The sequence below is a fragment of the Patagioenas fasciata genome, chromosome 12, assembly GCF_037038585.1.
Source record: "Patagioenas fasciata isolate bPatFas1 chromosome 12, bPatFas1.hap1, whole genome shotgun sequence".
NCBI classification, from domain to species: domain Eukaryota; kingdom Metazoa; phylum Chordata; class Aves; order Columbiformes; family Columbidae; genus Patagioenas; species Patagioenas fasciata.
This window is the reverse complement of record NC_092531.1, coordinates 19077049-19097140: the sequence shown is the minus strand read 5'-3', so window position 1 is coordinate 19097140 and position 20092 is coordinate 19077049. Positions and strand designations below refer to the sequence as shown.

General features: G+C 40.4%; 1 long non-coding RNA gene across 1 annotated transcript in view; it reads left to right on the top strand.

The window, feature by feature from the left end:
* Window positions 1-309: 309 nt before the first annotated feature.
* LOC139828952 (uncharacterized) overlaps window positions 310-20092 on the top strand; it is a 29332-nt gene continuing 9549 nt past the window's right edge. Inside the window, exons 1-2 of the long non-coding RNA XR_011741101.1 lie at window positions 310-369; window positions 795-995. This is a non-coding gene — a long non-coding RNA (uncharacterized lncRNA). The remainder of the gene's footprint in view (window positions 370-794; window positions 996-20092) is intronic.

The following is a 20092-nucleotide window of genomic DNA, read 5'->3' as shown; positions in this document are numbered from 1 at the left end:
TACTTAATCGCATTCTCTGTTACATTTGCTTTTTATTAACATAGCGGGCTTACCTTAGTGCTCTACTACTGCTGCTGTATACGTTTATAATTAAATCATGGGAATATATAGATGTCCATATGTTGATATACAACAAGAGAAAAGTAAAAATTCAGAATTGCATATTTGAGCATGCCAGGGGTTTTTGTTTGCTTACTTTGCTGACTAAGCTGCTCCTAGGGTTGGTTCTGATCACAGGATTTCAGCCACATAACCTCGAAGCAGACAGTGACTGGTGGAAGTAAATCTCTTTAAAACTGACTTAAGTCAGACTGGCCTGATTACAGAGGGCTGAATCATTCTCTGTGTTTGCATTTAAGTCTGTTAAAGGTAGGTAAAAGGAATTTTTCAAAAAGGGATGAAGCAGAGAGGTTATATGACTAAAATGTAGGGATATTGATATCTGAGGATGTTTCTTACTTGCTTTTTGAAGTGTGAAATATTAAGCTGGTCAGTGAAGGAATGGGAGAAGCAGATTTATGGATTCTTGGGAGTTTATATTGATCCAGAGGAAAATTAAACATATGATGTACCTATATGAAAGGTGCCTTGAATGTTTAAAGCAGAGCTAAGAGTCTGCAGGTAATTTTGCATTCAGTCGAAGTAACAGATCAATTAAATGTTCCCCTATGCACCCAAAAAACCCTTTTGGGTCTGCATGTATGGATGTAGCTTTGCTCTGAACAACCTGAACCCTTCAAAGCAATCGGTTATTTACAAAGGTAAGAAATAGACGTAATTCTAACTTTTTGCAGGTATACCTGTGTCTGGATGAGATGGGAAGCAATTTTCAAATCTCAGTTCACCTGATGGATGTAGAAGGGAAACCAGGGGAGACAAGGACACCCCACCAGAAACAAACTGCCTTCTTACTCTTAGTATACAGGAAATCTCCGTTGTCCAGATGTGACAGCAATAGCAAAACCTATTTCATGGTACCGTCCCGTGAAGAAGCTGTGAGTATCAACAACAACACAAAAGAGCTGGTGGGGGCCCTGGGAGGGGAGACGTTGGAAATAAGAAATACCATCTATCTGTCCTGGTGGAGTGTGGTAGTTACTTGTGGATCCCACTGCCTAAACCCCATCAAAGTAAAAGCCCAGCACTGCTATCTGTTGTAAGTCTGGTTTGTTTTTTGTTTTTAAAATGATTTCAACATGTTGGCTTACAGTTCTGAAAGTCTGCAATTCTTTGAGAGAAAGCATTGATTTATTTTGTTAATCAGTTATGAATTCAAGCATTCATCTGACACAAAGTATGGGTGTGAGTGGCTGTGATGAAGCACAAGAGAATTATTATAAACCCTTGTCACCAGGGGAACCAGCAAAGTTTCATCTGCTCCCTCCTCAGGTCTTTGCCACCTGACAGAATGACCTTGTTGGGGATGGAGAGGATCAGGATCTCTCCTGACATGTCACAAGCCCAGGGGCTGGTCTGCTTGGAGTGGGATTTGGTGTTGGGTTTTTTGTTTGTTTGGTTGGTTTGGTTTGGTTTGTTTTTTTCTGCAAGTGCATTTAGCTAATTTTTTCATCTCATTGCGGGGAGCAGAGAAACCAATGGTTCATTTAGGTTGGAAAAATAAGGAAGTTGCTTACGGACAAAGATGTTCTGGAGTAACCTCTGAACACAAAAAGTGGCGATGAAAACTGAACTGCTTTTAAGACATAGATCAATAAATGAGTGAGATACTAGTGCTAAGTGACCCTAATTAGGGTTAGTAGCTTTACAAGAGCTGTTAATCCTGATTAGTGCTGGAGACAATTTCACTATATGCATCTTGGATCTGACCTGTGATGTCCCCTAGTAAAGCAGCTGTGTAACTACACTGCTGTCACTCCTGATTCGCACTGCTGGAAAAGAAGAATGGAGCCAACGTAGTTTCAGGATATTTTCTGTAATACTTTATTCAGGTTTTATAGAATCCTACTGGTTTCCCCCCTTTTAAACACTTTAAGATTTTCTACCATAAAGGATTGTTTGGAGGGCTCAGAGTATTCAGGAGGGAGGAGGTGGTGAAGCAGCCAAAGGTGTGTGATAAATTAATGTAATTACTCAGCTTTGCACTATAGCTCAGAGGTGTCCCCTTTACATGTGCAGTACATGCATTAATATGCAGTAATAATGGTAATACAGCATCAAAATAGAGCTGGACACTTAAACACCATCTGAGACCCACACTATTTCTAGATATGTTGCATTGCCACATCTGGTTCCATGCTAGCAGAATGGGGCTTTCATGCTATTTTTACTCCAGACTTTCTTTTCACAGGACTTTGTTTCACTTCCCACTGCCTCTCCCCCCTTCCTCTTTGCCTCTGACTGCTTTCCACATGCACTTGGGCATGACAGAGAACATGCACAATCACATCAGCAGGCCAGTCACAGAAGGAGGGAGAACATAATCCCTTTGTTTTACAAATCCGCTGTTACTTCTCCAGTTGCTCCATCCAACTGTTCCTCCTGGCTGAAGGACTTGCTTTGGCTATTTCAGTCTGCTGAAATGACTCCTATGAAAATAACCTCCTAGACTTCTCATTCTGGCCCGGTCTTTGGAACCTCCCTGTGGAGCAATCCTCTCAATCAGAGTAAAATTGTTTTCCTTTAAAGCCTCATGTATTATACCTTGACGTGTTCAATCAATTCTCTTAACCCAGTCTTACACACTTACCCTTATCCACTGCTCCTCTACTGAAGTTTGGAATAATTGCTATTTGTTTCGCTTTCAGCCAGTTACCCAAGTTTGTAAGGGACAATTTAATGTGAAATAGGCCGTTCTTCAGGAGCAGAGGTGTGGCAGTGGTTTCCATTAATTATCCACACCTTTCCACAAATGTTCGCTGTGCAAGAACCTCTTTGTGAAGGCAGATAACTGAACTATACAAACATCTGTGAATAAGGTCCATGGTTGTTGTGTTCAGTCTTCCACATTAGTAATGGAAACTAAAACTGTAAAGGAGTTCTAAGAGCCGGATCTACCAGTTATTTAATCAAGCAGTGCTTTGTTATGCTGTGGGATTTATCAGCTGGGAGATAAACCCCATAAATAACCCTCTAAGAACTCATGAGAATGAACATCTTCCTCCCTTCTTAGCAGAGAGATCCCAGTGAGATGATCATTACTACTCTGCTACTGTAGAGTTTTGTTCTACTTTCCAACTATACAAGTCCTACATTCAGGAGGGTGCAAAGGAGAGTTGAAACCCATATTTTCCTCTCCTACCCTCCTTGACAACAGCATGAACATGGCATTGTGCTCTGCAAAGAGTCTCACCGCCACATTAAGACAGTTATGGGAGAAGTTTCCAGTTTCTGTATTTATGCAAAATTAATATAAGAAAATTATTACTGTACTTTAGTCCCAGAGTGAAAACTTTAGAAAGTGTTTTTTATAGACTTTTATCTTATTGACTGGCTTGTCCTGTGGTGCAGCAATAAGTAGTTATGAGCAACTTGCAAATGAAATATTTCAGTATGAGGGAACCTTTGAGTCAATAAATAAGCATGAGTCCATCTGCAGTGGACTATTTTTAATATCCCAGGGTCTGCAATAATATGTTTAATGAAAGCCAAATTGAAGTTTCTATTGCTCATTTTTAGGCCTCTTTTCTCAAAGCAACTCTGTGTAAATGTTCTTATGAATTATTATGAGGCTGAATGATTTCACATGAGAATACCAATCCAAAATTGAATTTTTTTCTAAAATATTTGAGACAAAATGCAGAACCAAATGTTTGATGTTTCCTGTGAATCTCAGTAATTTGAGCAATTTATAAAGCAGCTCCTTCACAAATTGTTTTGAGGTAAACATTCATTGCCAAAACCAAATTTATAGGTCAAAAATACCAGTGAATAATGGATGCAACATGCAACAGCTTAATATGCAGATGTGCTTACACACAGTCTATCGTAATAAAAATGAGCGCTGCTCTGCTTCACACCTTAGTGGCTTTAATAATCACATTCAGATATGAATTTTATGAAGGTCCCGTAACATCTGAGTATCTCCATTTGCCCACTGCAGATGCTATTTTCTCTCACTTTTGTTTTTTTTTTGCACTCTAAATAATAAGGACATTGCAAATATTCAAGCCTTGGAAGTAGATCTCTTTCCTTTGGAATTAAAATAAACATCATTAAGTCAAAACAGCTTTAACTTTTGCTCTCTCTTGTTTTGTCTCTTGGTTAAAACAATAATAATAATAAAAACCCATAGTATCTTGGTTGGGCATCTCCTGAGTCAATACTGTACTAAACACATAAACGACTTTCTGTAGGCAGATGGAGTTTTTAGAAATGCAGAGGAGACCCTATACTAGGTGCAAAATGTACTCAGTTAAATGTATATTGTCTTTAGAGCCTTCCCAGCCTGGCTGGAAGCACATACACTAGACAGGACTTTAGAAAGATGTTTATAATTTGATGGGTGATAAAACTGTAACTGCACTTCTGTATCGGATTTCCAAATCATGTCAGGTTCATTCAGCAGGGTAATTCAAAGACCATCGAGGCTTTGATGGTTGCACAGTTTACAGGAAGAAAGAGCTATATTAATATTGTCAATGGATGCTTTTGTGTGGGCCACATGGTACGGTCACTTCTAAGGCTTCTGCTTGGCTGAGATCTGGTCTCACAGTACCGTCGTGCTTTTACAAGACCGACTTTATTCTCCAGTGGGTGTCTGTATTGATTTTTGACAATATTGTATCAGAACCCCGCTACTCACATTTTTATTAATCTTTTGTTCTATTCTTCCTCATCCTGATGTCCTGGTTAGAATTTGCTGGTCAGTGGTTATTTAAGGTAGACTGATCTACATTTTGCAAGCATGACAACAAAACCGAATTTTCAAAATTGTTTTTTTTGCCACTTTGAGCTAGAATTGTGATGCTGAGGTAAAGTGGCTATGTGATTGCCAGAAGGACTAATGTATTCATGGGGTCATCCAAGCAGACATACAAGTTAAAAGTGAAGCCCAGCAACTGGAAAGGAGATGTTTTCCGAATTCAAACATTTCATCATGTCTCCCTACAGACTGAATGATTACAAGAGATTTCCTGCTTGACATAGGTTGGGTTAAATGCCACGAGTAGAATGTTCATGTTAGAAAAAGGAACATCTTGATGTTATACAGACTTTTTAAGCAACTATTCAAAGAAATGTTGTATTTCTTAAGAACAGTTGGTGGAAATTTGTATACAGCTTGACCAACACGCAAACAACTCTGCACAGCCTTATAGGGATAAGCAGGAAAATAGAGCTGGAAACTTGTGGCCTTTTTTGATATACTAGATTTACTGGACTACAGTAACAATACCTTCTGAAATGTTATTTTTCAGCAACCTTTTGTCTACTTACCAAGACAAAGGATTAGACAATAAACTAATTGCAGTATTCTCTAATTATTTGAAGATAGGTAAGGCCTAAGAGAGCATCATTGACTTTTTAGAAAACAGGACAATGATTTTTCCCTGGAAGGGATAATGAGGCCTATGGAGGCATGAGGTAGGACTGGAGAAGTTGGAGGATTGGCTTTGTGTTTGTTCAATACTTTCATTATTTTCTGTCTCTCTTTGCCTCTCAGCTTTTTCTCTTCTCTATTTAGACCACAAACCTTCTTGAGCAGGAAGCGTCTTGTGTGTTCCCAGGTTTGCTGGAAATTCCAAGGACCAGTGTAATGCAAGTAATGTAAAGCAACATTTGGTCCATGTTACTGCAAGAAGAGATTAAAAATGAAAAGGAAGACATCAGGCTGGGGCGAACATCAACAAGCATCAGATGAAGTTATCATCCAGGTTGGCTGTCAGCCAAGTTGCTACAAGCCTCCTTGGAGTCTGCCTCATGAAACACCACTTCCAGCAAAGTCAGAACCTGCCTGTGAACACAGTGGGGATGGAAATGAGAAACCTTTTAACCATCAGTGAGATGAGCTTCTGGAAGAGCCTCTTGCTAGGATTCACTGAAGCACACAACCTTGCCTTAAGGTGAAGTTTTTTCCAGACTATAAGATTATGGGGCATGTACTTGCAGTACAAAGGTGCTGGGCCCAATGTCCAAAGAGGTCCTGTCCTGTCCATTGTTCTTACCACATTCTGCACGTTTGAGTAGGAAAAAAAAGTATTTCTGAGCTCTAAAACTCCAGTTTAAGTTTAGAACAGCTCCTTTATTCAAAATCCATCCCAGAGGCCGCTTAACTGTTGTGTACTGAACCCTCTGGAAGTGAACTAGAGTAATTTGTTTCCTTTCATTCTCTGTAAAGATTCTTAAGCTATAACAACTGAACAGGATAATTTCTTTAAAATGCCTTTCCTTCCTTCTCTCTTTATATTGCCTTTGGCAATTTTAAGCCTTCAAAGACAGCTACAGTTTCTTAACAGTTTCCTGACAGTCTGCACTGCTGAAGAAAGACTTTAATTGAGCACAATAGCATCCGAATATGATAACCTGTGCAGCTGACTGATTATTTTTTAACTACCCTGGATGCCTCAGGAAAAGTAGGCATACTGGAAATATGCAGGTATTTTTTTCTTTAGGTCTTTTCCCAATGTGACCTCACGTGTTCTACTGTGGTAAATAGGAATGGGGTAAATGGGCATCTTAAATCTAGGCAGTGAATTTCACGCTGGTCAAAACAAGATTCTTTTTTTTTTTTTTCTTTTCCAGATTCCCAAGGATTAGAATCAGGAAAAAAAAAAAGTATAAATATAAATAAATCTTAAAATCTTTCTATTAAGTCATTTTTTCAAAAACTGGAAGAGGATAAGTTTTGCTGATCATACTTCTTATAGCTATAATGAGATTTGTTTAGAGGAGGATCTTGAAACTGAATCGTGTGTATCAAATACAAAGACGCAGAGTAGGATTCTTTTTCAAATTCTCCCAATGTTGCTATTCTAGTTTGTTGATCTTACCCAGCCAGTAAGTTCATTACTTTGGCTTGTCTCTCTCTCATGAAAGTTTTCATGAGAATTGTTGAAAGGTTTCATTTTTGTTCCACTGTGGAATGAAAATCAAGTGTCAAAATCATGATGCCTGGGGCTTTGGGGTTCTTTTTTCCCTTTAAAGGAATGAGATTTCTGTTTTTAGTCTGCCTCCATGTACTGAAATGACTTCTCAATTAAAATTGTCATTACTGAGAGGAAGATGACTGTAGTCTGGGTATCTGTTCCCTGGGACCTGCAACCTGTCTGGCAAGGAAACATTGTCAGGTAGGCTTTACCTCATTTAAATGTCATTATTCCAAGGACTTGCTCAATCTGTGTACCCTGAAGTGGGAGAGACTCTGCAGAGAATGGAAAGATGGATGGCAGGCTTGGATGAATGCCCCACTTAGATTGTCTGTATTAGATTGTCATGCTTTTCCTGGCCCAGATGCTAACATCTAACACATTTTTAATACTATTGCCTGTTGAGATCCTATTAGAAAATGATTCAGAGTCTGGAAAGTTAGGGGGGAAGCGGGGGGGCAGTTAATTCCCTAGAAATAATACAGTCATTATATGTACACACAATTCAATATGTAACTTAGGTTTTTTTATAGCCTCTCTACTATCCTGTACACCAGCTTTTTAAAATTGCAGTCACATTCATTATAAAGTAAATGGCTAATGCAAGTGATTCTCAAAACAGTTTGTAATTTAAATTCCTATTGGATATAAGAATAATGACCTGCAATAGCTCATTAGTGGACTTGCAAATGTTCATTATTTCCTTTGTCTTTCTCCTGTTTTTCTCCCATTGCTAAAAACAAGGGAGTTTAAAGGCTTAGACTACCTTTAGAGCTATGCATTTCTAATGACCCATGAAAATGAACATTCGATTCTCGAAAGACGAAATCATAATTCCCTGGTGTTTTCAAGGGGATAAGTGTGTTCACTTAGCAATCCATGAGGAAGCTAGATATTCCAGATAATTTTAAGGAATTATTTTTATATTTATGCCCAGGAGATTATTTTTAATTGTTCTAAAATGTCAAGTCAAATACTGGCAAGTCCAAGAAAAGTCCCTGAAAAGATGGATATGGACACATTAAATTTTTGAACGCAGCTTGTTTCTAACAATATCCTGGATACTGCTACAGTACCAAAGGTTTATCTGTCTCCCCATTGCTTGGAGATGCAGGAGCAGGTGATGCCCTGCACCAGCTTCCCCTTGCAGCACTGCTGTGTAAGCACCAAATGGCATTCGGTAATTGGTGTCCTTCAACACAGCCCATCTCCACTGGCTTCTCTGTGGGATGAAGAAGATGCAGCATCTGCCATGCAGATGATCCTTGGGTTGCTGAGGGAAATGACGCAGGAGAGAGACAACATGGGGAAGTAGTGAGACTCTGCGTTAAAAGAGGAGCAGGAATGGTGGTGTTCTTAAAAATATGCTTATCCTTAAAAACAAGCTGCCTTGTTCACTGGGGTTTCTTATTGCCCTGAAGTCCTCGGTCCCTCAGCACCACTCTTTGTTTGTCTCCTTTATGGTGGTTCATGCGGCAGCATTTGCTGTTGGTGTGGAAATGCAAAAGTGCTCTCTCCACCAAAGCCTTTGTAGCAAAAATCCTGTGGGATTAAACGTCCTGTATCCCACATGGCCTGAGCATGCTTTGCTGTAGTATGTCCTCAAAGGAAAAATAAATGCAAAAAAAATATTTATACTTAGTTTCTCTCTAGGCCAGTGATTTTCCTTCTCATTAGCAATCAAGACTTGGAGATTTTCGGTATACTGGTGATTGCTGGTAGGGGCAGGCCTTAATGCAAACCTCTTTAGAATATAAATTAAAATACTGCTTGATTGTAGAAGTCTCTTGTAAGTGCTTACCAGAAGTTAAGTTTCACTGATTACTTTCTGTGTATGCAAAGGGGGATTATTTTGGCAATGTATGCATGAAAGAAAAGCTGGTAACATGCTTAAAAGCATTACCTATTGTTGGAATTCAGGTTATTTGGTACAGTCATTAGATCACACCCAATAATTTTGTAAAAATTGATTTTTCCATCCTAAGGTAAATTTACTTTTATTGAATTGCTTCAAGCAGGTTTCTCCAAAGCACAATGCTCCTCTGTGAGCCACCAGCACCATGGCTGCTACTTGGTTTGCTGATGCTTACATTAGGTCATCTAAGAATCAGGTTTGACTCAGTTTGGACAAAACTAGCTCATTTGACCTATGTTGAATTTCTTTTAAAGGAAACTACTGAAAGAATGTTCTTTTTCAGTCCTCCCATCTAATTTCTTGCTTAAACTCTGAGACCACTTCTCTCTGACTGGTGAGACTCTACTGGAAGCATCTTCTTCCCTCTGTGCTGGAAGGCAGCTGCTCTCAGCCTGGTGTTAAGTCTTCCTCTCAACAGAGAGAAACAAAAGCTCGATCCCCAGTTTCTCATAATTTCCGTGCACTAAGTCATTTCCTTTTTAAAAGTTTTATCTCTATTCTTATTCAGATCTACTCACGCACCCCTTGGCTTGCTTCCTTCTCGTTTGGTGTGTACTCTGGTGTGGCAGTTGTTTAGCTTTGCCCATCGGGTCCGTGTCAGATGTGATGTTAACCATCTATTCCAAATTCCACTTTAAAACAATAACATTCTCACTTTGTTCACTATAAACTGACTACACAGTACCACCTGCTGATGGACTGGCATCACAAACCTGGCTTTTATTACCCCTTTTTTAAAAAAGGCAAAGTTGCCTGTGACAGCCTTGCTTCTTAGGAAGGGGCCCTATGTGAGAGGTAGGAATTCTCTCATGTTCATGCTTTAGACTCTGTCATCTGCTACCACTTAGTGAAACGATAAAGCTGTGTTAGAAGGAGACTTGTGCTTTAGGAGAAAGCGTGAATGGTGTCCATTTTTCAGAGCCTAAAAGGGCAGGAAGAAAAATGAGAGCATAATCCAGCAGACCTAAAACTACTCTGATTTACATCAGAATCTATACGGGCACTGTATGGCTTACAAAGCCTAGTAAACATCTACATCTACTTCTGTGGCCCACCCCAAAGTTCAGGAATGAAGTATCTGAGTACCAAGGTCATTATATTTCATTAGTCTTCATTAACATGAGAGCTGATCTTGGTCTGATCTCTTATTTCAAAAGCTTTTGCCACTGAGGCACTAAAACCCTTGTTCTCCTTAAAATTCAGGAAATAATCTCAAGTTAGGAAGCAGGTTTGCACTTTCACCGTATGACCAATACATTGAAGTATTGATTATAGTTTTTCGGTTGTTGATTATGAATCTGTTGCTCACCCCAGGAAAGCTCCAGTAGCTTCTGGCCCCATAAAAGACTGCAGAATCTGCCCCTTCCTAGGGAACAAAATCAGTGTAATCACAGCCAGGTAACTGTCAAAGAGAAACAGTGCAAAGCCAAGAAAAAGAGACGACAGAGCCAGAACTTGGTATTTTGCAAATCCAAATTCTAGTCTCCTTCAATTATCTATGAGGCAATTAAGGAGAGTTTATCCTATGTCCAGTCGAACATTCTTGCTTTCAAGAACTTCCTTTCTCCCCAGTTTGCACGGTTTTCTCTTTCTCTTTTTTTTTTTTTTTTTTACTTCTTTTCGATGTGAAATAGTCTGGTGCATGGCGTTTGGTTTAGGAACGCTTGCTTTTTTCTTTTCATTTTGTCAGGACAGAGTTCCATTTGTTCAGCATCTGCACAGGACAACATCTGGAGCCTCAGGAAATTCAGCTGCTCTGTGTATGACGCTTAAACGAAATTACTTTTTCATGCACTTCAGAAGAGTATCAAGAGCATCTTTCTGACCAAACAGGGCCTTTTGTTCTCCTCCAGCAAGTGTTTCTCATTAAAAATGTCATCTCCCTAACAAATTGCTTCATTGCCTTTGCAGCTGGGGTTATTGTTTTCATGGTTTTGTACTTGTGCGATTCTCTAAGGGAGCAGAAAGCCAGAGGAAGTGGAGCTTGGTTTCTTTTCTATTTGCCCTGTGTGTGCCATGCTTTGATTTCCCACCTTTGGGGTGGAATACCACATTTTTACCTCTTTACCCTCTTCCAGCTCAGCTCACAGGCAGTGGCCATGGCACTGGGACAGTCCATGCTCCCGCCGAACCTCTGAGCTGCTCTCTGACCTCCTCTCAGCTCCCTTGGTGCTATGGTGCTTGCAGGAGGGTGAGAGGAAGGAGGAAACAAAGTGAGAAATGTCCATTTAAAGCTGGAATATGAAGGATGTTTTTTAAATGGGACTAATCTGATTCTTTCTGAAGTACCACAAGGTTTGGTATTTCCTTCACTTATTCTTCCTGAGCAGAGTATGTAGGGCAGATGGGTCTACAAGAAAACCTAAATTACTCTTAGGGACTTGGGATGGTTGCTATGACTTTTCATGAAAAATACCAGAAATAAAACTAGCAGCTGAGTGGAGGAGCTGGAGGAGTTCAAAAGGAGACAGCATCAGTCTGTAGCTCCTGCAGCAGGTTCCAATAGAGCCAAGTATGTGCAGTCCCTTACAACAGTGAGCAACCCTGTAGTAAACCTCATAGAACTGAAGTGGCTCAATAATTTCAGTGAAGAACTGCTTAGAATGTCAAAACTTCAAAAAAATATTTTACAGGGAGAATACCATTTAAATGGCAAACATAAAAATCTTTATTTATTTTTTCCCCCCCCTCACCTCTCTCTTTTCACCCAGGATTTCCTCCTTTGTGCATTTTGAAAAACATGTTCTATTTTTTTCTCCACCTAAAGAGAGATAAATGCCAAAAATCTTGAATATTTCTGGTTGGAAGAGACCTCTAGAGGTCATCTAGACCAACCCTCACTCTAAGCCTGGTCAGCTTTGAAGTCTAATTTCAAATGGCAAGTTATAAATAATCTAGAGGCTGTATTATAACTCACTTGCATAAGTGTTCACTGCATGGTAACACACCATCTGCTTAACCTGATATCTTTTTGTAGGTGACTACAGATTGCTCCTTAATTGCTCCCACTATACAAACTTGATGGGAATCAATTTATACAGGCTTATTTGCCCGTTTTTGCAGTTCTAGTGCTAGTTCCACAGTATTTGCAGTTTTTCTTAAAGTCTTGATTCCTTGAGTCATGTATTTTCCTGAAAATGTAGGGTGTCAGTTTTTAAAATGGCAGGAGCTATAGAGAGATGTTGAAAGGCACATGCTTAAAACATCATAAAAGAGCATGTAAGTAATATCCCCTCAATTTTATAGTTCTTCCCTAATCCCATTGTTATTTAGACATTCTGATGTTTAGAGCCTCAGCTTGTAATTCCAGTTTCTCCTTCATTTAAAAAAAAGATGGGAATAGTTGTAAATCAGATGTTGGTTTGTTTGGGTTTTTTATTCTGTTTAAGTGAGTGATTTCTTAATGAGTGCTTTTCTAGGTTTTTTTCTTTATCTCATCTGGGATGCCAGCAGCCATTTAGCTCACAAACCACAACAGTTACTTGGGCCATCTCAGGCACAACTGATTTTTACCATGTCACCTCTCCTCCCATCCCACTTCCACCCAATCAAGAGAAAGTTTCTCTGTGTTAAGCATAGAGCCAGTGAACCCTCCTGTGTGGCAGCTCTGTTTCAGGCTGTAGCAGAAACATTGGGCACCACACTGTGGAAAATAAGCACGTAGCAGTTGTAAATACACACGTACATTTATATATATAAAATGGTGCTAGAACCCACAGTCTATAATTTGTGGGTGACCTTTAACTACATGAGGATAAATGGTTACAAATGAGGACCTCTGGTCTTGGCTGTTGTAACCTATTTTCTTACTTCTGTTAGTAAATCAAAAAACATGTATATCCATGTTTGTTTTTTTTTTTTTTTAGTGTAACATTTGGCTTAGATTTAAGCTGGGATAACTGTACAAAGTGGAAAACCAAACAAATAAATATGATTATCCTGCAGTGTTTCATTTCATGGAACCAGGTTCTGAAATCAGCAAAGCGTGTGCAATATTTTAAGGTCTGTAAGACAGACACATGCTATTCCCATAATGAAATCTATTCCCTGAATTAGGTCTTTGTGCTATTAGGAGCTTTTTCCTCTGTTTATTTTGCTACAAGATTGCATTTTTTTTTGCTGGAGCCAAGTAGTAGACCAAATTTTTGATTTTCAGAGACCCAGAGATGAGGCTGGTGACATGAAACCTCCTTCTTGAAGCACCAACTGCTATCAGAGGGTAAGCTCAGTCTCCAAGAGTGTTACAGGATGTTTGGTTTTGAAATGCACCGAGAGGGGTTATTTGGGGATGTGCACAGCAATTCAGGAATAGTATGGGAACAAATACATTCGATACAGTAGATCATTAAATAGATGTTGGGTGATGGTGACTCCCTGAGAGTAGCACATAGGGAAAACTTGAAGGGAGATGTAGCACTCAAAAGCTATAAATCGCGTTCCCGACACCTTTAGCTATTTTTTGCCCTATCTTTAATTAAATGTGCATGTAAGAACTTTCTTTATTCTATTTGTTCATCACAACACAGAGAAGTAAGTTTTATCAGGTCTTAAGGATTCAGTGACCCTCTGGGCTCTTGATTTTTCCACCGTGATTTCTGTGGCAGTCTCTGATTGCTGCTGAGCTGTGGCCCATCTGCCTTTGGCTTTGAAGCTGAGATATTCTTGTCACAACAGAGAATAAATGTTGGGCTTCATGAATTCATTGGCTTATTACCCATTTGTTTCAAGCTTTTCCTGAACAGAGATAACAAGATGAAAAACCCCAACTGAAAGTAAAAACCCTGCAAGCCCATCTGTATGTGGAATTCTTTTCTTTCATCTCTTTCATCCTTTCTTCATCTCCATCTCCACTAAAACTCATTTTAAACCTCTACTTTGTCATCTGGGCTATACCATACATACTTGATCTCAAGGTCAGCTGTTTATTTCCTATTTCCTCAGAGTACTTGCCCCAGTCAAATCCCCACCACATTTTATCTCCCTTTTACCAGCCTGACATTTAAGGCTTTGTGGTTTGCTCCCATAAGCTCAGGAATGCCTTTCCCTGGATTTGCACAGGTCTCCTGACCTTGTTTTTAGGCAGCTAATGGATTTCATAGGCTTCTCTTTTCCAGGTGCTGCTCACACCTATCCATCTTTTCTGCTATCACTCTTACAAAGAAAGTTCTTCAGGGTTTCTTCACCAGCCCTGTCCAGAGATCAGTGGCTGAATAGAGCACTTCAGCTAGCTGTGATATCTGGAAAAAAACTGAATTTATCAGCTCAGTTGCCTTACAAAGACATTAAGGATCAAGAAGGAAGAACAGAAATAACCACACATCCTCTGCTCAAACTGGACATCGCACAGGAACCCTGTCTTGGTGGATACCTACAAGTCTGGCATCTCTTTGATTTTCATGCCTGCAAGACTGGAAATCTTGTTTGGTGATGGAAAAGAGTGTTCCTGAGAGGGAACTTCACAGGAGAAAAGAGGGAAAGCAGTGCTGGAATCTTAGAAGAAAGGGCGCATGGGGAGCTTGACAGGAATGCTAACGGCAACAGGATTTTAATTTGATTACAGCTATACAAACAACTGCAAACAGTGCCAAGACAGCCAGTAAGCTTTGGGGAAAAGAACAGCAGAAAGCAGAGATGATTTCTGAGATGTTTAGAAAAATGTACATCTTTTGAACTGCGAAAGATGGGAAAGAGCATTATGAACATTAGTCGTAGGGTTTTCACTCTTGAGAAGAAACAAGACTGAGGGTCTGGGTATGAGTTCCTTTGGGCCCAGAGGGGAGAGATCATGCTTGGAAAATCCTGGAGAGCAGTGCAAAGATCAGAAGGACTCAGGCAGAAAAAGGCCCACAACAAGGACCTGTGATACACTCCAGATCACACCCATGTTAGTGCTGCCCTTAGCACGGGTTACTGTCCTGCCTTCCTGTGAATCTTCATGTACCTCAATAAACCCATGGGCTCTTTACACAGAAATGAATCTTTACAAGTAGTTCCCTCATCTGTATGCTCCCCAGTCTCAGTTCATCTCCCATGAAGGTTTAAGGAATTGTGTGGCTCCACAGCCTCCTGAAATATTTCCCATCAGTACTTTCCTTATTCTTATATTGAGTTTCCCGATGATTTATCCTTCTGGTTATCACAGTGATATAATATCTCAATGTTCCTCATGAGGAGGAAAAAAAAAAGAAAGGTCAGCAAAAGCAAAGTTGGGATATCTTTGGTTCTTGTCTGCTTTATGGCTAAAAAGACCTCTTCCCTTCAGATGTGAAGGGATGGTAATGCTGTGAATGTCATCCTGCTTATGATGGAAAAGGGGAATGGTTTTCATAGTTTCCCAAAGGTCCTCTAACTGGATTTGTCTCATTTCCTCTGCAAGTTTGTTCCACAGCTGGATCTCTTCAGCCAGAAGGCTTTGTCTCTAGCTTTTGCACTTTTTGTTCTGGACTTCGTGATCTGCACTGTCGTGGAGAAGTCAGCATAACCGTGCAGCCAGTGTACAGATGGGGAGGAGGTTTGCAGTATACCAGGCTCTGTACTAATTACTCCGAAGATTAGCTCTGAGGAACTCAATTAGGAAGAGAGATAGACTAAGAACAGGTGGAAGTTGTGGGCTGGTTTGTTATGGCTGGAGTCAGGCAAAGGAGCAAGTCACAGGGGAGTCCTCACTTTTGGTTTGTATTTGCCTCAAGATACTGTGTCTGTGTCATGGACACCATACACAACCTCAATACAGACACATCTGGGGACTGCAGGTGCCTTTTGTCTCAGTTATTGAAGTTGGTTTGTCATTGATATTCTTTTGTTTTTAACATAGCTTTCTTGTGCAAGATTCATTATTCTGACTTCTATACCTAAATCCTGCTCCCTGAAGAGGTGGGAAATCTCATTTCCAGGAATTCGTGGCTGTCTCAGTAGACTTGTAAGAGCTCGCAAAGATTAAGGATGATTTTCTGCTCCCACGTCCTCCCTTTCATTCCCTTTTACTAAACCCTATATTCAGGCAGATAAAGTGCTCATGTAGAGCCATTCAGCAGAAGATGGGCCACAGACGTTCAGCTGCAACCCCCTGGGACCTACACTGGCCTTCACTGTGGATGTAGGTTCCATCTTTCCCCTTTGTGTCTTCAGCATGCTTCCCTGCTCTCCTGACCAGTTTATTCTGATTTACATCTGTGTTGAGGCAGCTAAACTGGTTTCACGGAGTTGCTTATTAAAACCTGCCACCATCATGCTCCGTTCCCTTCTGCTGTCACCCGTTTGCTCATGTTTGGATACCAGGGTGATTGCACCACCCCTGTTCTCCAAGCCCTGGCTCCAAAAGTCGATCTCCAGCTGACTCTACCCCATCACCAGGCTGCCTGGCCCCACCTCAGAGCTGGTTGCTAGTACTTGGCAGCACACCTTGTTCTCAGAGGTGTTTCGGTTACTGATGGGTGAGTGACTTGATTCTGAGTTTGCTTTGGATAAGCTCCCATAAATTGTAACGCTTGACTGTAGGTTATCCAAACTATCTGGGCCTCTTGAGACTCTAAATTGGCCTGGAAGATCCAGACTTTTTTTTTTTGAGATTTTTGGCACTTCCTGATCCCCAAGAAGCTGCAAATAGCATGGCAACAGGCTCCTGCATGAGAGGTCAGCATTTCTGCTTCTTGTTTCAGCTGGATCCTGCAAAATGAGTGAGCAAGCAAAGCAGCCTGTTAGACCCAGCTATTGAGCCAGGTGGGAGCATGAGGGGGCTGTAAGGAGCTCCCTGGTTCCTTATGCTTGAGACCTGTATTGCTATGTTGGCATTTGATAGACATGTGACTACAGATGCTGTCTATTGACACAAAATTGGATTTGTCACCTCAGTGCACCAGTCCAAGGGTAAGTCTGGGTGGAGAAGGGATGATACATCATAAAAAGTGGCCAATGGAGCTGGTTCAGGAAGAAAAAAAAAAGATGAAGCTGTGCCTCTCAGATTAAATTGTGTATTTTTGCTTGCAATATACCCCCTCATAACCATGTATGTATGAACATCTATAGTGTCAGGACTAACACAATATCCTGTTTGTAGGGAGAGCAGGAGGTTTGGATGTGAGCAGACTGAGCAGTCCCCTGGCAGAGCCTCACAGGTGCCTGTGTGCAGTAGTTCAGTGACTTTCAAGCCAAAGATCTTGTCCAGATCATTGTATTAACAGCTACCAATGAACCTGTCCTCTCAGACATTGTCTATACAGTATTTAAACACTATAACACTGGCAATTTACAATTACCGAGGCAGGAAGATTGTTGTGGAGAGAGAGAAAATCCAGTCTTTTACAAATCTCTGTAAAGGTCCAGATGTTTTGGTAAAAAAAAGGAAGGTAGGTAGGTTCTTATGTAGAGTAAACCACTTATTCCTACAACTGCAGTGGTGGGTGGATTCCCTGCAGAGTTTGGGGATGGGATGGGATGGAGCTGCTACCTGCGCTTCCAAGCCTGTGAGGCAAGGAAAGCAGTCATCTGACCTCATGATGTCATTTATTTTCACTCACCTTTGAATGCATTTTTCTTATCTCAGCCCTGAAGTGCTGGATAAACACAATCATTTTGCCAAACGTATAAAAAAACCCAAAACAAACAAACAAAAAAAACCAAAAAAAACCCAAAACACAAAAAACCACACTTATCCCAAATCCTACATTCCTGTTACATTATAGTGTGTTCCTCAGAGTAATTTGCAATGTCCTGGTGTTTTTGCTTTACGTGCTGTAACCTCCCCTCCAGCTTTATTCTGGTGTGCAACCCTTCCTGCCCACATTGTATTACGCTTCATGCGAAGGTCATGAAGATATTGCTAAATCACAGCTGTCTTCCCAAACAACTGGCTTTTCCTCAAGCCAATTTTGTTCAGTCTCTGAAAAGCTACAGTACTTGTGCTGGGCCTCATTCAAACTTAAATGATGTGCTCAGTTACAAACATAAAATAAAACACAGGGCACAAACAAAGCAGTTAGGCTTTGATTAATTCTGTGAAAGGGTTAATGGGATTATTTTTTTTTCTTCCTTTTTTTTTCCTCACTCTCTAAGGGGTAAAAAAAAAAAAGACAGAGTGAAAGACTCAAGTGGACACAACTAGAACAAAGCCCTGCTTATGATTAGCATGGCTGAAAATATCCATGTTAGGCCAGGTGCAGATGGCTAATTCCCCCAGACTACAAGCCAATTTAAACCATAATTCCTGAGATAGACCACTTTTCCCAACATTAATGGGAACCAGCTGCCTCCTATTAATAATATGGATGATTACAAGAAAAAAAAAGTGGGGGAGGGAGTAGTGAAGTTAGAGAAGATATTATTTTCCAGACTGTTGGCTGTGTCCTGCTGAGGACAATATGGAAAGCTACAGAATACGACTCTTCAAAAACTTGTCAAGTTAAATACTCACAGTATGTTTGCTCAAAAGAAGGATCGAGTTATCTATGTACTTCTGTGTTTCGGTAACAAGGTTATTTAAGGGGTAGCAATTGTATTTATTTAGTTATTTGCTGGTTCTTTGCTTTTGCCTTCCTTCTGCTGAGGCTGGATGGTTTTGATTAGCGTCCTAGGAGGGGAGCCCGTTGCCTTTGGTACGCTGAGCCTGGCCGTTCCCACCAAAGCCTGATTTCATGTGAGATTGTCGAGTACATCAAAGCAGAAGGACGACAAATGATCTGAAGTGTTCTCCTGAGAGCCTGACTTGCTGCTTCAAGAAATTTGTTCGGGCTTCCATTATCGCTGTGCCAGTGTGAGATGAAATGTGAAGACAAGGCAGTTCACAGCATGTAATACCAATGTGTCTCAGGAGTGTTTTTTCTCTGTGTTCTTGATGATTGTTTTCCTTTGGTTGTTTTTGGGAATCTGAGTAGAATTTACTTTAAAAAATAAATTCCACAAAATACTGAGTTTACTTGTTTGGTAGGCAAGAGGGAAAAGGCCCATGGTATCAGTCATTGGCTATATTCCTTGTTCCCTATGTAGACATGATTCTTAACACATGAATCATTTCTTTGAGATTGATGAATAAAAGAGACTCACTACAAATGTCTCTCTTGCTCCTGCAGGAGATGAGTAGGAGCCAATGCCCTTTTCTCAGTTATTCCGCTAGGATTTTGTGGGATTCTTGGAGACATTTAGTTCATACAGGCTGCATTTCATTTTAATTCCTTTGATGATGCTCTCTGGACACATGGAGGAAAATTCAGCTCATGGCATCGTGGTTTGTGCTGTAGAGTTTGCGAGGGGAGGTTTTCTGTACCTGAAGAGATGCATAGATGGAGCAAGCTGAGATTCCCTGTTACCCAGCCTGAGGGTACAAAAGGCCATGATGCTTCCCCAGATCGTATGAACCTTGTACATACCTCCTTCAAATGGATGAATGACAAGAGACCCTCATAGACTTTCCTGGTTCTCGCTGATTTGTAAGAGAAAGTGGAGGAGAGAGACTAAGATTTTGAATCTTTAATAGTTTGATTGCTTGGTTTTTGTAACAGGTAGCCAGTCACGTAGATTATCTTGTGTCCTTTGCTAGGTTACAGGAAGAGCCCTTTTCTAAATCAGAACAACACATTATCTAGATCTAAAAAAAACATACACATCTATCTATCTATCTATCTATCTATCTATCTATCTATCTATCTATCTATCTATCTATCTATCTATCCTTGACCTTCTAGCTAAGCCATGAAACTAAGGACATTCCAGCAACATATCCCAGCGATAACGCTTAGTCTTCATTCACGTCTTTGCAGCCCAGTCCTTACATGGGTCGCCAGAGAGATGTTCTGTATTTACTGTAAAGAACCAAACCTCCACTGTCCATATCCAAACTTTAGAGCAGCATTTAATGCAGACATAGAAGAGGTAATGAGAAAGATTATTGATTTATGCATGTAAATAGAGCATAGCTGAGTTGACAATGTCTCTTTAAATAATTGAAAAATCAACCTCAGCTGACAGTAGCTCTCTAGATAATGAGGCTGTTTGTGGAAGAACGTGAATAATTACAGAGAGACGATTCTTGCTGCATGGAATTGACCCTTGGGGGCTCAGAGAAAGCAGGATTTGTGGCTGCTTTGAAATGCCAGTGGTCTGGTCCAGCATTCCTCTTGTCAATATGAACCTTGTGTTTTTA